Consider the following 15,568-nt stretch of genomic DNA (forward strand, 5'->3'; position numbering starts at 1 on the left):
CACAAGGATTCCCAACAAAATGTTCAAAGGGCCGTAATGGCCAAACACAACCACAAGGCAGAAATTTTAAGAGTTCCATGCCAAACCTACATTGTTTAAGATCACATAACATTGTTTTAAAAAGTGCTAAGAAAGCTACGAATCAGGTACTTAAACATCAGAAATAGGCTTTGAGGTACTAGCCTTACCACCCAAAGCCTTCTTGGACTTCTTGACTTGTGGGACAACATCAGCAACAGCCGAGCCTTCGAGGCTTGCCACATGAGATCCGTCGCTTCCCCCAGATAAAGTCTCATCACTATCACCGAAACGGGAACGTTTTTCGACCAGGGGTCAAGCACCTCTTTAGCAACCTTCTCATCAAGGCTGGCTGGTTTCAAGCCCTGCAAAACTGAAAGAGGCTTACCATAGCATAACGAAACTTCACCCACATAAGGGTAAGTGAGCCTTTCCATCGCATGAACTGAACTGGTGAAAAGCTTGTAAGCTTCAGGGTGGAACAAGGGGGACTGCTCCATAGGCTGACCGGTTTCGTGATGATGGAAGCCTGCAATAAAATCCAAATGCTTCCCATGGCCTAGCAGCTTCGTGTAAACATCGCCCAGCACCGAGTTAAACTCTTTAGAATGAAGCAAGTAAGATACAACCTGCTGAAAGCCATGCTCAATCAACCACTTGTTGTCATCAGAAGTTTGGGTAACCGAAGCCTTCAATCCTTCCTTCTCCATCTCGAAGGCTTTCCTCTGCACCTCAAAGGCTTCACGGTCAGCATCCAACCTAGTCCTGTCAGCTTCCATAGCTTTCTTCAACCCTGCCATCTCAATCGCGTGGCCACGAGACAACTCTTCAATCTTTTTCACATTCACTTTCTCCTTCTCTGAATAACCTTCAACTTCTTTCTTCATGGCCGCAATAGAGGCCTTCATCTTCTCCTTCATCTTCATGAACTCCTCCATCCCTTTTCGAAACCGAGTAACACCTTCTGCCAAAAGGGCAGAAACGTTGCAAGAGATTTAGGATCAACCTGGACAGCAAGAAATCACCTTCCATCTTGGAGATAGTATCACGAACCCCCGGAGGAGCAAAATGGGCTAAAGCATCAGCACAAACTTCGGAATCCTTGAAACTATCCCCGACCTTGACACTCCACCCTGGCACATAAACAGCATCGCCATCCAACCCTTGAACCACAGACATAGCAGCTTTCTTCCCAACAAATTTCCCCTTCTTAGAAACCACCAACACATGTTCCTTCTCAACCTCCACAGTTGGACCTTGGTCTTCAGAAACTTGAATGTCATCACTAACCTCAACTGGCTCATGAGAGGATGAGGTGGCAACAGACTTTAACAAACGACGTGTGGAACGACGAGTGGAAGATTTTGGAACAGCGGTCTTGGTGAACCCTTTAACATTTGCAACCCCAGCATACTCAGCATCCTCAAATCGACCCTCTTTCCCGCGAACAACCGAATCCTCCCCAAAAACAGCAGCAGCATCAGTAAACCCAACATCCGAAGTGTCATCGCTTTTCAAAAAGTCTAAGGCAGACATAACTACAAAACACAAAGAAAAATAATTAGCAAACGTACCAACGAAACAAAGCAAATACGGGACAAACAAATGCATACCCTTATTATCCCTCATAAGCACAGGATCCCGATTAGGCTTATCCCAAAGTTTGCTAATTCCTAACAACACAAGAAGGTGTTCGGAGAAAGGACGAAGACGTGACGGACATTCCCTAATCGATTTCAAAAACGCCTCATTTGACTCCGACTCGGCTGGTTCTGGTTCATTGAGAACAGCCTCGGGTTGTCTCCAAACAGGCTTGAACGGAAGGATAGAATCAGAAAAAAAGAAAAAAAGGTCCTTCCAAGAACCAAGGGTTGTAACCGCCGAGGAAACCAAACATGTATCGACCTTAGTGTGTTCGAATGTGTACCAATCACCATTTTTTGCTAAGCGAAAGAAACGGCGAAAATTCAACAAAGAAGGGTCATAACCTAAGGCTCTACACAAAACCTCAAAATGCAACACCCTAGCAAGCCCTAGAGGATGGATTTGACCGAATGATATACGATAATATTCCAAAACATTAAGAACAAAAACCGAAAAAGGGTGTCGGAGATTAGAAAACTCGAAATGACTGCAATATAGAGCAATAAAGCCTGCAGGATAACGATCGATTGAAGAATCGACCGGCGGAGCAATGGGTTTATACTTTAACCCCATCCTCCACTCAATGCAAAACGATTCAACCTCTTCTTGGGTTAATCGGGAAAAACTGATCGAAAGATCCTTTTTGGCAACCATAATTTTGAAGAAAAGTGAAGGACCGAAACTAACCTGGTAATGGATTGAATGAAACTTGAAGGTGTTTATGGTGAAAATTGTTAAAGAAATCTGGTAGAAAGTGAATAGTTATCCCATTGATAACTATTAATGAAAAAGCAGTTATTGGAAACCGCAATCTGACAGTTACAATCACATCAACTGTCTCATCAATAATTCAAAAAATAACCAAAACTGAACAAAGCTTCGTAGCCTACAAGCCTTGAAGCCTTTAAGCAATAAACAAAATGTGTGCAAAAGTCAGAAGCCCTTGAGCCTACTCCTCAAACACCTCTGAATTGGGGGGCTGATGACGAGGTAGCCCAAGGAAATAATAAAATGACTGAAACACATTAACGCTAAAAGGGTTAAAAGGTTAAAAGCTTCATTTCCCGCCCAAACTTATGTAAACAAGTACCCACGTGCTACAGTACGATGTCAAATCACTGTTCACATCATTGTCCCCTCTGACCAAAGGACATGCTCAGATAAAGTATTATTATTTTAACTATGGACCAACGGTCCAAACCTTCCCGCCCATAAAGGTCAACTCTCTATGCAAACAAGAGGCTAACTAGTTTAGTTAACTGGACTAAAAGGCTTACATCTCTTCACCTATATTAGAGATGCTTAGTCACAAACAAGAAACAACAGATTTGGGCAGATGACACCATCTCCCTAATCTTCTCTTCTTCCTTGAGAAATATGCTCTTAGGTTATTTCTTTATTACTTCAATTACTTCATAGCTTCACCAAGAACATCATCCTAAAACCGATTCCAAACATCACGGTTCTTGATCTTCGGTGATCTATAACAACAAACAACTAACTAGTGAACCTCCTACGTTTTGCAAACGTAGAGGGACACCACGACCTGCGTTAGGTTAACCTGAACCCTTGAAGCTTGTTAGCCTAACCAGTCCATTCACTATCATTGGTCTTATCTTTGTTGTAGCAACACAGTTGTAAAAGGGAAAGTAAATGAAAGTGGTGCCAGACTGCCAGCGACGCAAATAATACACCAACACATAACACGTGTAAAGCGAAAACTCAACTCTTAACATGTACAGCAAATAATACAGCAGGTAATGCATAACATACAACTTTCAAAGGCAAATTCACAACCTCTAGAGCATAATGTACAACTTTCTTTGTTAAGAAAGTTGTGTTTTAATATATACTAGTAATTCGACCCCCCGCGTTGCGGGGGGTTGTGAAAACATAGCCGAAGCTCAGATCATGGCGATCAAGAGTCAAACGAATCTTCTCGAATTTGATCATCATTGCTTTAAAAAATGACAAAGTAATTCAAAAGTTTTCAATGTTGATTGTTTCACGTAAATGAAAAGAACAAATATATAACAAAGCTATAAAAAACACAAAATGCGGATTATATTACTTATGGCTTATATTTCCGTTATGGTTGCAACTTACTCACCATTCCTAATAAGTAATAACGGAGTGTCATCATAGCCTAGATAAAGAATTCAAACAACAAACGAAAAATAACACAAAGTAACAGCCACCACGGCTAGGGAAAGACTATTAATCTTTTAAGTAGCAAATCTATACATACATATAGTATTCATGTCATGTTCCAGTTTTCAAAAAATGACATAAGCACTATTTATCAAAGAACACAAAAATGGCCATAGCTTGGTGTGGTTTCAAAACCATAGCAACCCCACTTCCTTCTACAAAACTTTAAGCAACCATAACAACAACAATAATGTAATTTCAAGTATAATACATTATCGCTTATAAAAGTCGTCGATCAAAAAGTGTTGTTCAGTTGACCCTCAAGGTCCACACACTAACCTGTTTCACCAAACAACAATTGAAATATTTTTTGTTCATCATCACAACGTCCTAAGGTTTCTAAACAGTTGAATGTAGGCTCAGATGAAACTCATGGTTGCAAAGGTTGTTGCTTGTTTCCAAGCACCACACTTGCCACGCCAAGAATCCATCATCATCATTGCCCTATGTAGACCCAAAAAGTGTGGCAGGATCATCAATCCATTCCGTCAAACACCTTATGTGCACCGTAACTAATGTGACAAATGTTCACAATAGAGGCTCAGGAAAACATCACAACCTTCTAAAACCCAAACAGACAAACATGCATTTCATCGAACACCTCATGTGCATCACATTTGAGGTCACAATAAGTAAACAGTAGCAAGCATGTTCACCCAAAATCAAAGCAGCCAAAGGTATAAAGGGTCAGATCAAAACCCAAAGTCACCAGAGAGGCTTATCACTGTCTTACTGCCGTCGCCTAGGGTTCCAAAATTATACTAGGTTTATAACCCGTGCGTTGCGCGGGTTTGAGTTTATAGTTGTAGACTAACGCTGGGGTTTGTGTTTATAGTTATAGATTTATAGGTGTTACACCATATGACCATAAGTTGTTTAGTTGAAGATCTAACACTACAACACAAATAACAGGTTTGTGTTTATAGTTGTTACAACATAATATATAGTTGAATACAGTACTACTAAAGTGTATTAATGTTAAAGATGTTATATATAATATTACGTATGGTTATGAAATTGTGCCAATGGAAAAGTTAAGTTTTCATTTGTTCAGATGTACCAAAGTAACCAAATAGCGTTTTCAATTGGATTTCAAAGATATATTAAATTAAATTTTGCTTTTGACATTACTTTTTCTCAGACTGTTTAATCCCATGCATTGTAACTTTGTGTGATTTTCCGATTACCAACACCCTATCACAATCACCTAGCTACCATCGGTCCACATTACAACTACATTACCGACACCACCAATTTGTGGCAACTTGTTTTCCGGCCATCTATTACAACTCATCATCCGGTCGAACTCCTTGCAACTCGCTCTTCGGATATTAGACAAATCATGGCAGCCACCGGTCTCATCTTGTCGCTCAGATCTCCACTTCCCCTCTATCCCTTCAATGTATCTCGATCTCTTCGTATTCGATTTGGATTTTGTCATCGTGTAGGGATTTTCCATCTAATACACCTTCTTTCTTAAAACAAAATACAAAACCGAACATAAGGCCATTGAAATGAGATATGTAATATTAATAATCAAGATTACCTTTTTTTTTTTTTTTTTTTTTGCATAAGATCCATGATAATTGCATGCATTGATCCAGAAACCGAAGAGTTGAACAGTCACAAACAGTCCGATAATCAACATCGCCATTATCATCTATAAATGTTAAGGTTTGCATAACTCTCTTTCCTTCCAAGTCTTCGATGAAAGTCGTGTCATCATCTTTGAGAGAAGAACTACAGCTCTGTCGCCGCCGCCACCATAGACGGCCGGAAAGCCGCCGGCAACAGCGTGGTACCAACATGCAGATTATCTCTCAAAGAAAAAAGAGATCATTCGCTGCCACCGTAGACGGCCGAAAGACGTCGGCAGTAGCATGGCAACATCTATGTCTCTCTCTATAAAAAGTAACTGGTTTTTTTTTGAATGTTAAAGTTTTTCCTCCTACTATTTACATTATACCCCATTACCAGGAATCGAACCCTGGACCTCTCACCCAAAGACCAAAGCCTTTACCATCACACCAAAAAGCCTTTACCATCACACCAAAGTGGAGATGGCTATAAAAAGTAACTGGTGTAAATAGAAAGTTTGAAGAGAGAGAAATGTATTAAATAGAGAGAACATGAAACATGACGTGGGATGAAAGTGGCATGAAGGGTGATGAGAAGTTTACACGTATTGTGAAAGGCACAATAAAGATAGTAAAAAAAACACAACAAAATGTACAAACTCATAATGCGTTCACAAAGGAACAGTACTTTATGAGTGTGTGACCGACATGGTAAATCTACTATTATTGTAATAAAAGAAAGCTCTTTTTAGACAGGTGTTAATATTACATCAAACCTCCCTATTATTTTGACATTCAATTATGATGAGACGTGGTATTGCTCTCCTTCAAGTATTTGTGCAGTTAAAGATGGTTTCTATTACTGGAGTTATGGGCAGTTTCACCTTTGCTTTTCGATCGTTATCACACACAAATCTTCCATAAGAAACTTTCTAATTTACAGAATGGATCGATCGGTAAGGTTCCAACCACCGATCAGTATTCAAAGTTCTACTCCCTGGGAAGAAACCGACATTGACTTCAAGACTCTTTATAGATGAAACTTCAAATCTTACCTTAATTATGCCGATGACAACGATTTGGCCCATTCCGTAAGGTCCCTTTCTCAAACAACCTATCATCTGCAAGTTATGTGGTCACATGGTTATTTATTACTACTTAATAACTCCTAGATACTTGCGCACTAATTCAGTCGTATGCACCGATTTCTATTTTCTTCTCGTGTTGTTTGTACAAAGTTTATACAAAATAATTGCACCCAGAAACTGTTCCTTTTGATAGGGAAGTTAGTGAAAAGGAATATGTCTTTATCTTTGATTTTTCGCATTTGCTATATTAAAAAAAATATGTATATTATTTTGAATTGTGTCCATCAAAAAGAAATTTAGCAAGAACATCTTCTAAACTTGAAAATACAAAGTTTGGGAACAACGGTTTGTTAGCATCAAGGACTGTAATATTATTAACAGCATGGACAAAAGAAGTGTCCGCTACATATACCTATGTTGTTTGAAAAATGATTACTTTGATTGATCACAATTCACAATCCCTTTGACATTCGTTTTGACCTTCTGTGGTCAAATTGGTTACGATTTAAGCTTAGAAAATTGATATGGATTTGTATCATATGTATGATTTTATAATACAATGATCAAATGTTTCTCAAATGTGTGAATGATTCACATATATCAATAAGATGAGATACGTTTTAGTTTAACCTTTTTAATCAACTCTTCATATATTCATTAGTTTTTCTTATTTATATATGAAAACACCAAAATGACCTTGGGATTTATGGCTGAACTTTAATTTTCATGTGAATGTCTTACAGTGCACCTGCACAGTTTTGCTTTTCTTCATTCAATGGTTAAATTTCCACCAATCAGGGGCGCTCGGACTGTTGAGGATCCTTATTTACATGGTCAATAGTCCATAATTTATTCGTAGTAGATACAAACTTATAGTCACTTATGCATTTGATAATCCATACTTTATGCGCTTAACAGGAGTATTTTGGTCACAGTTGCAGATTCATTATAATATGCAGGTGCCACAAATCTGCTTTCAAGCTCAAAGTATTAAATACGGGTCAAAATATTGCAGAATGCTTTCAAATTAAGTGTAGGTTAATGACAAATTAAGTGAAGGGTAACTTGAGGATAAGTCTGTTGCTACAAGGTAAATTTTATAACAAGGATTTTTGCATGTAATTTTAAGGAATGTGTTTCAATCTTATGGATGAAATGTTGATGGATATGAGATTTATTATAAATGTAAATTTTCATTATTGAGCTTACTCATTTACATTTATTAATAATGTTAATAGATGCGGTAGTGATATTCATCAACAAACCAATGGCCAAAATGGAAAATATGTTTGCAAAAAGGTTATTGAATTATTGAGAGAATTAGTTATAGCTTTCATTGTGAGTTCACTCGTCCATGTTGTTATCGAACGGTTTTTATTTATATATCTTAACTTTTACTTACGTGTTTACTCGATCATGTTATTTGATTGTTTGTTTTTGCCAATATATGTTAAACATAACTGATGTTAAGTTTAGGTTTTTTTACCCACCCCGTGTATCACACGGGTTTATAACCTAGTTAATATATATAATAATATATAATTTATAAAACCACCAACACTGTTATCAAATAACTGATTACACAAAATCAAATACTTGAATGTGTTTGTTGCGGGTTCACTAAAATGAAATAAAAAAAAATTGTTTAGTGACTCTCCGCTAACTAGAGGAGGAAATCAAATACTTGAATGTGTTTGTGGCGGGTTCACGAAAATGAAATAAAAAAAAAATTTGTTTAGTGACTCTTCGTTAACTAGAGGAGGGCTTGGCCATGATGAGTTAGATGTGAATCGTTAAAAACATGAACATTGACGAGTTTTCTAATCAGGGTAAAAAGTTGTTGACTTCTAGCATAGATTGTAAATGCAAAACTTCTTTATACACGTAGCATAATAGAAATATAGATGTAATACATTTTTTAAATACATTATGTATATATCGTTTAACATTATTTTTATTTTTATTATTATTATTTTGATTATCTAGTGCATTACACGAGTTATGAAACCGGTACACAATAAAGTTACGGAAATCTTAGGATATAAAGCCTACTTGCTTTGACGCACAGAGTTGACTAAGCATATTGAATCGCAATATCATGAAGACAAGCACTGAGTTGCTTCGGGTCACATAACATAGGCATATGATCAACATGTTTTAGTTCTTTCACCACCTCAGCTGGATTATTATCAATCATCCATTGTTGAAAGCCTTTCTTGATGACGTTATCTTCATCGCAAATGATATATGCTCGTCTTATAGGCCCAAACCCTTCTTTAGTAAACTGTTTTGCGTTCTTTAGATCTTTAATAAAAAATGACGAAGGTCTGATTAATGTTTTCCCTAATTCACGATCCTGCATTTATATAGTGTAATTAGTATGCATGCATGGTTAATCTATTTATAAACAATAAGTTTACTTTTTGTCTACGTTGCATGCAAACTATGATGATGAAGAAGATGAGAATTCAATGATGATAACCTCATCGGAGCAAAGTTGATAGAGCTTGGAGGATAAAAACTCGGGGCCGAAAAGCATCGATATTTCAGACTCAGTTTCGGTGTTTAATGGCAAGAATTGTATGCCCAGCCAAGCTTCTGATGGAGTTATTTCATTATGCTATAAATATCAAGAGAAAAAGATTAAACTTATATTGATATGAAATTTTGAAATAATAAATCTGATAAAAAACTTAGAGCTGATAACTTTTGAAAAAAAAATTGATAAGAAAAGTAAAAACTAATTAATTTTGAAACAAAAATTTATAAAAGCTATAATAAATTTTGAAATAATTTATTTTTGGAAATAATTGATGAGAAATATAATGACTGATAACCTGGTCTAAAACATAAGAAGGCTTATGATCGGAATCTGGCAAGAAGGCTGTGAGAAAGACGGCCAGCAAGACTTTTCAGGGAACTTCTCCATTGCGAGCGCTATGTTCATGCCACCGAGGCTATGACCGACCAACACAACCTTCTCCTCGGGCGGAAGGGAGGCCATGAAGTCTAGCAATGGTAGTGTGTAGTCAAAAAGAGTAGCCACTTGTTGTATTTTTTTGGTGTTGGTTCCAGAGGCGGCAAGATCAAAGGCGGCTTCCAGTAGGGGTTTGAGCTTGAACCAGCACCACGCTCCATGACCTGCACCATGTACTAAGACGAAGTGTTTGGATTGATTGTTGGTGAGTGCCATGTTAGTTTGGTATTGGTGTTTGTTGGTTGTGGGTTATTTACAGGGAGATTTTAACCAATAATAAATATATCACAATCAAAGTATTAGAGATTGTTCTGTTTTGAGTGGCCAAAACCTTTCGCTGAATCAGAATGTGATAAATGGAAATTTCATATAGCATGTGACTCTTATTGTAAGAGTTCTTCAGCCGTCCAAGTATTAATTTTATAATATTATATAAAAAATCCATAGTTTTTAGGTGTAACATCTCAGATTTTTTCGTAATTAAATTCGTATTCGTTTATCAGATTCGGGAACACATTTTGAATATTTCGTATTAAGAAAACCTTGTATTTATTAGTATTTAACTTGGTTTAAATAATTTTATATTTTAATAACTTTTAAACTTGTCAAACAAAGCTTAGAATGCTACAATATCCATATTCATTCCTTATTTGATGCCCCAAGACAAGTCATATGATATTATAATAAGTCCATATTCATTCCTTATTTTATAAAAACGTATTTTATGGTTTAAATAAGTTGATTTCGCCATTAAACGAATATTCTATTGCCTAAACAAGTTAATTGCCTAGTAAACGAATTTAAGTTTTTAATATTTAAACCAACTATCTCTAAAACCTAAAAACTACTTACTTCCAGCCATCCTCCCCATATCCCACGAAATTTTCATTCTCCATCATCAAATTCTTTAACATTTATTTGCTTTCATTATGGACTAGTTGACTTTGGTGTTCAAGACCTCGTTGACCACGAATTTCTCTTTGTTCAAATCCTCGTTTGACTAAGTTGTCTTCTTCAATATTGTAGGTTTTTATCTCCTTTAAAAAAGCCCTCAATTAATTTATGAGATTGAGAGGATTACCATGTCAATTGAACTTCGACCCGTTTAAGGGCAAAATAGTCAACAAGATTGACTAAACGATATTTCTATCTTCTGGTCGGAATTAGCTTTTGATCCAAAAAACATTTTTGTTAAAGGAGCTGAAGCGGACGAACCTCACAAACTAAAAGTAAAAAAGAAGATACGAAAATTAAGAATAGCTAGAGGGATTTAAAAGTCAAAATTAATTTAGTTTTAGGAACAAGGCATGATGTTGATATATATTCTATTATTTTATGGGATTTGATAATTTAATATAATTGTTTCTAAGTCTTAACGGTTTATAATTGTTACAATAATATTTAATACAAGATTGGATATTTATAAAATTTATCAAAGAAAACTATTGGTTTTATTGGAATATTAACTTGTTGGCGTATAAAAGTTTACGAATGATAGTAATTAAATAATAAAATATTAAATCGAGTTTTGACGAAAACGAATGGAAGGTATAAAAGTTGGGTCTTAGTCGAAGACTTGATAAAATAATTAATAATTAATTTTATTTAATTTAAAAAAATTTATTTGATTTAATATAGTTTTATTAATTTTATTTTAATTTTAATTATTAAATAAAGGTTTTAAAAAATATAAAGAACAAAAAGCATTGACCCGAGTTCAAAATCGGGTCCTCACATTCACAACCCACTGACACCACCACTAGACCAATTCCTTTGTTGCTATTAATGTAGAAATACAAAATATAAATATAATCTATCAAGTTCATCATCTTCTTCAAAACCCTAGGTTCTTCAAGTTTATTAATCTATTTCATATTCTTTAATTGAATGTTAGGGATTTTGTTTATCGGTTAATAATGATTCAAAAGCCTAAATTAATTACCTGGATGGTGCCGGAAAGGTGGTGAACAGAGTTGGTTGGAAAAACGAACTTTGAAGATAAAAACGAGTTATTTAGAGAGTTTGTTAATGTAAATTTATGTTTGCAGCAAATTTGGACGAAGGTTTATGGTCTATTTATAAAAGTAATTGGAGCGCATAATTTTTAATTCGTCGTTAATGGTTTTGAATAATATCTGACTGTTATCAGGTTTGATTCACGAGGATTAATGATGTTAATATACATTTTAAGACTTGATTCAGGGTCTTAGTTAGCGGAGAAATGCGTTATACGACTTAATTGGGTCAAGGAAGGAGATTAATGGGTAAACAAAGTCGCCAGAATTATATACGCCACCACCGACGACGGTGACCGGAAAAACGCTGAAACCAGGGGCTGCTGGGTGGGCTTGGTTATATTATAATAATGCATTTTGAATTATATTTACATTTTAGCCCCTCTAGTTTCAAGATGTATTAAATCAGGATTTATATTATAATTACATATTAAACCTTAAACTTTTAAATGTCATTCAAACTTGTTAAAATTTAGTATAATAGATTATTTTCTTATTCTACTCGCAAAGTTGGAACTTGATTATTTTATTAAACTTTAAATCCCGAAGATTCTTTCTTTGAACAAAACGAATAGAAAATAAATGAATAATAACTTCAAACCATCGGATTTGATATTAAATAATGAATGAAAAATACGAATACATTAAACGACAAAATGAGTCAGTATAACGAATACGAATACAAATACAACTACAAATACGGATAAAAGTTGACAAATGTCACAACATTTCCTACTTTTGCGAATTTCGTCCCGAAATTAAGTAGAAGAATCCATGTCAATAAGATGAGGATACTTATTTCGCATTTGGTTTTCCCGCTTCTAAGTGAATTCAGCGCCACACTTAGATTCCCAATGAACCCTTAGCAAAGGTATACGACTAAGTTTGGTTTCCTTGTATTTGGGATCCATGATTTCCATCGGTTTGTCAACAAAATGCATTGTTTCATCAATGCGCACCTCTTCGAGAGGTATGTGGACATTCCCCTCGGCTAGACATTTATTTGGGTTAGAGACATGAAACGTTGGATAAATGTTCGAAAGTTCATGCGGAAGCTCGATAATATAAGCCACACTTCCCACACGTTCGAGAATCCTGAAAGGTCCAACAAATCGAGGTGATAGTTTGCCTTTCTTGACAAAACGGACAACACCTTTCTAAGGGGATACCTTGAGATAAACACGGTCACCAACACTAAACTCGCGAGGTCGTCATCGGTTATCAGCGTAACAATTTTGACGGCTACAAGCGATTAAGGGATTTGGTCAAATTTGAGCGATTCGATTAGTAGTCTATTGAACATGTTCTAGGCCAGTGATTTGGGTTTCACCAATTTGATTCCAATAGATAGGGGAATAAGATTTACGGCCATAAAGTGCTTCGAATGGAGCCATACCGACACTATAATGAAATCTGTTATTCTATGAAAACTCTACCAAGAGAATATGAGAATCCCAATTTCCATGTAAATCCATGACACATGACCTAAGCATGTCTTCGAGCCTTTGAACTGCCCATCGGTTTGAGGATGATAGGCTGTGCTATGATCCAATCAAGTTCCCAACGCGGTTTGAAATGATGACCATAAATGTGAAGTAAAACAGCTATCATGATGGGAAATGATACGCAAAAGTATACCTTAACGAAAAACGATACGCTGAACATAAATCTGAGCGAGTTGATCAATCGAGAACTTCTCGTTGATCGGGATGAAATGAGAGGAATTAGTCAAACGATCGACTATAAATAAACTTTTAACATTTCAACATTCTCTTGCCTCAACCTTCCATTATCTTTAAATAAACTTTCAATATGAACATCATGTTCCTCCACACGATCCTTTAACACATTAAATTATTGTCTGGAAGGTCCATCAAAGAATATACTCACATCATTAAACTCAAGAAAAACTACCAAAAGTTTTGCCTTGAGAGTTAACTTCGGAGTAACTTTTTGTGTAGGCTTCTTTGGTGTTCTTTTCTTTGGTGATGGTGTTGTTTTAAGATCAAGTGTCTTAAAAATATTGTCATGTCGACTTAGATCCACAGCTGTTTCCATATCAATATTCATTACAGGAATTAACTTTCCAACAACCACTGGATCTCTAGCTTCCCCCTCAGGGTTTGATTCTTCATCAATTAGCTTCAATGATGGTTTTACCATGTGTTTCTTTCCCCTTTTCTTCTTCTTCTTCTTCTTCTTATTTGTATTCTCTTTAACAACCTTAGGAACAAATGTTTTATCCATTTCCTCCTGTGTTTTTATTTTCTTTCATTGTTTTCTTAAATCGGCCATAGCTCGAGGACCAGAAAACACACTTTTATTCAACTCTGTATGCAACTCGGTGTCCTCATCATCTTTACTTGATGTAGCATAGTACACATGTTGTTTAGTCACTGGTGTAACCGTGGGTGTAATTTCTTCAACTTCTACAGCTTTCTTTCTTTTTCTCTTACCCTTTTGTGAATCAACAACCACATCATCTTCAGTTTTAACAAACCATCTACTCCCACCAACAACTTTAAATCTCTCCATGATTCTATTATCGTTCTAACGATCTGAATTACTATTATCGTGCCTCTAATTATTACCATCAAGTGCAACATAATCAACGCTTTTTAGATGATCAAACAAACCACCAAATTTGGGAATTTCATATTCATCTTTATTCTTATATGATGCCAATTTCACACAGTTATTTCAAGCCATATGTGATAGATGAATTGTCTCACCAGCCTTTACAACTCCAGGAAACTGATCTTCCATAATCAATTGTATAAAGTGAGGATACATCATCATTTATCCTTTCCAAAATAGTGTTCCTGTTGTCAAAAATCACCTTGGAGAAATTATACTTTAGGTTTAAGCATGAGGCAGCAATGATGCACATTTGATAATCCGGAATTTCCTCATATCCTCCCTTCTTGTGCCCCAAGCATTGCACAATAACATATAACAGGAATTTGAACGGTCTCGATAAACCCGTCTTCAAATCAGGTATTGTATTAATATCATTATGAAATCCCATTCTAATCAAGCATCCCTAAACAAAACGTTCGTCCATTGTATCTGGATCAGTCTCAACATCCCCAAACTCCGAAAACATTCTAATAATACCCTCTGACACAACTATCTCCTTTCCTTGCACTTTAGATTTGATTTCTGATCTACAATTAGTAGCATTTTCCAGAACTCAGCTATAACATTCGATAAAGCTCACAACAAAGAACAATAGCCTTATATATCCTCGATCGAAACAAAAATGGAATGATTGTCTTGAAGTGATGAACTTTCTTATCCTCCATGTCCATATACGCACATATATAATGAATAGGATCACTATCTTTCCCTTTACGAGCCATTGGCATTAACAAATCAACACAAATAGTAAATGATCAAACGGATAAGTGATTATAACGGATAAGTTTTTTATAAACGTATAACTCTAAATTTTTTAACTGATATGACATTGTAACTGATAAGACCAATACCAAGGTTAAGATTTTCAATGGATAAGTACTTGAAACGTATAAGTCCTTTAAAACTGATAGCAACGTATAAGTGTAATATCCTTATAAGTCTTTTCAAAACGAATATGATAGTCTATGTCACACCCCGAGAATCTTAATTTAAACAGCTGAAGACTTTGACCAAGTCTTTCAGGTGGTGACATACGCTGTTTCAGCCAATCACAATTATATATACATTTATAATGAAATTTGACCTTTATTTATCCAATAGAGTCATTACACGTGTCATATTACACGATTATTATTAAAACTATAAGTTCAACAGAAAGTCAATATTTTTCATTCAAACACACGCCACTATTTTCCCGCGTTCTTCACGAAGTTTCAGTACTTCATTCATTTACCAGAAAAGCATATTAAAATAAACGTCAACACGAATGTTGGTGAGTTCTCTTTATTCGAAAATAATCAATATATATATATATATATATATGATGAAAGTATGACAATCGAAGATTCAATATAATACATCATGAAAATCATAGTAATAATACATTATCAACATATC

General features: G+C 35.6%; 1 long non-coding RNA gene and 1 pseudogene across 2 annotated transcripts; both read right to left on the minus strand.

Annotated features, from left to right (window-relative positions):
* Window positions 1–5,035: 5,035 nt before the first annotated feature.
* LOC143589716 (uncharacterized) lies at window positions 5,036–6,161 on the minus strand. The gene is made up of 2 exons (XR_013145333.1): window positions 5,952–6,161; window positions 5,036–5,788 (listed from the first exon to the last, which is right to left on the minus strand). It is a non-coding gene; the product is annotated as an uncharacterized LOC143589716 (long non-coding RNA).
* Window positions 6,162–8,498: 2,337 nt separating this feature from the next.
* On the minus strand, window positions 8,499–9,866 carry LOC143589717 (salicylic acid-binding protein 2-like; annotated as a pseudogene). Its single transcript, XR_013145334.1, has 3 exons — window positions 9,376–9,866; window positions 9,021–9,158; window positions 8,499–8,894 (listed from the first exon to the last, which is right to left on the minus strand). The product of XR_013145334.1 is annotated as a salicylic acid-binding protein 2-like (transcript).
* Window positions 9,867–15,568: the final 5,702 nt, after the last annotated feature.

This window comes from Bidens hawaiensis, unplaced genomic scaffold (genome assembly GCF_021521415.1).
Source record: "Bidens hawaiensis isolate Kalapana, Puna unplaced genomic scaffold, B.hawaiensis_p1.1 tig00037749_1, whole genome shotgun sequence".
Classification (NCBI taxonomy): Eukaryota; Viridiplantae; Streptophyta; class Magnoliopsida; order Asterales; family Asteraceae; genus Bidens; species Bidens hawaiensis.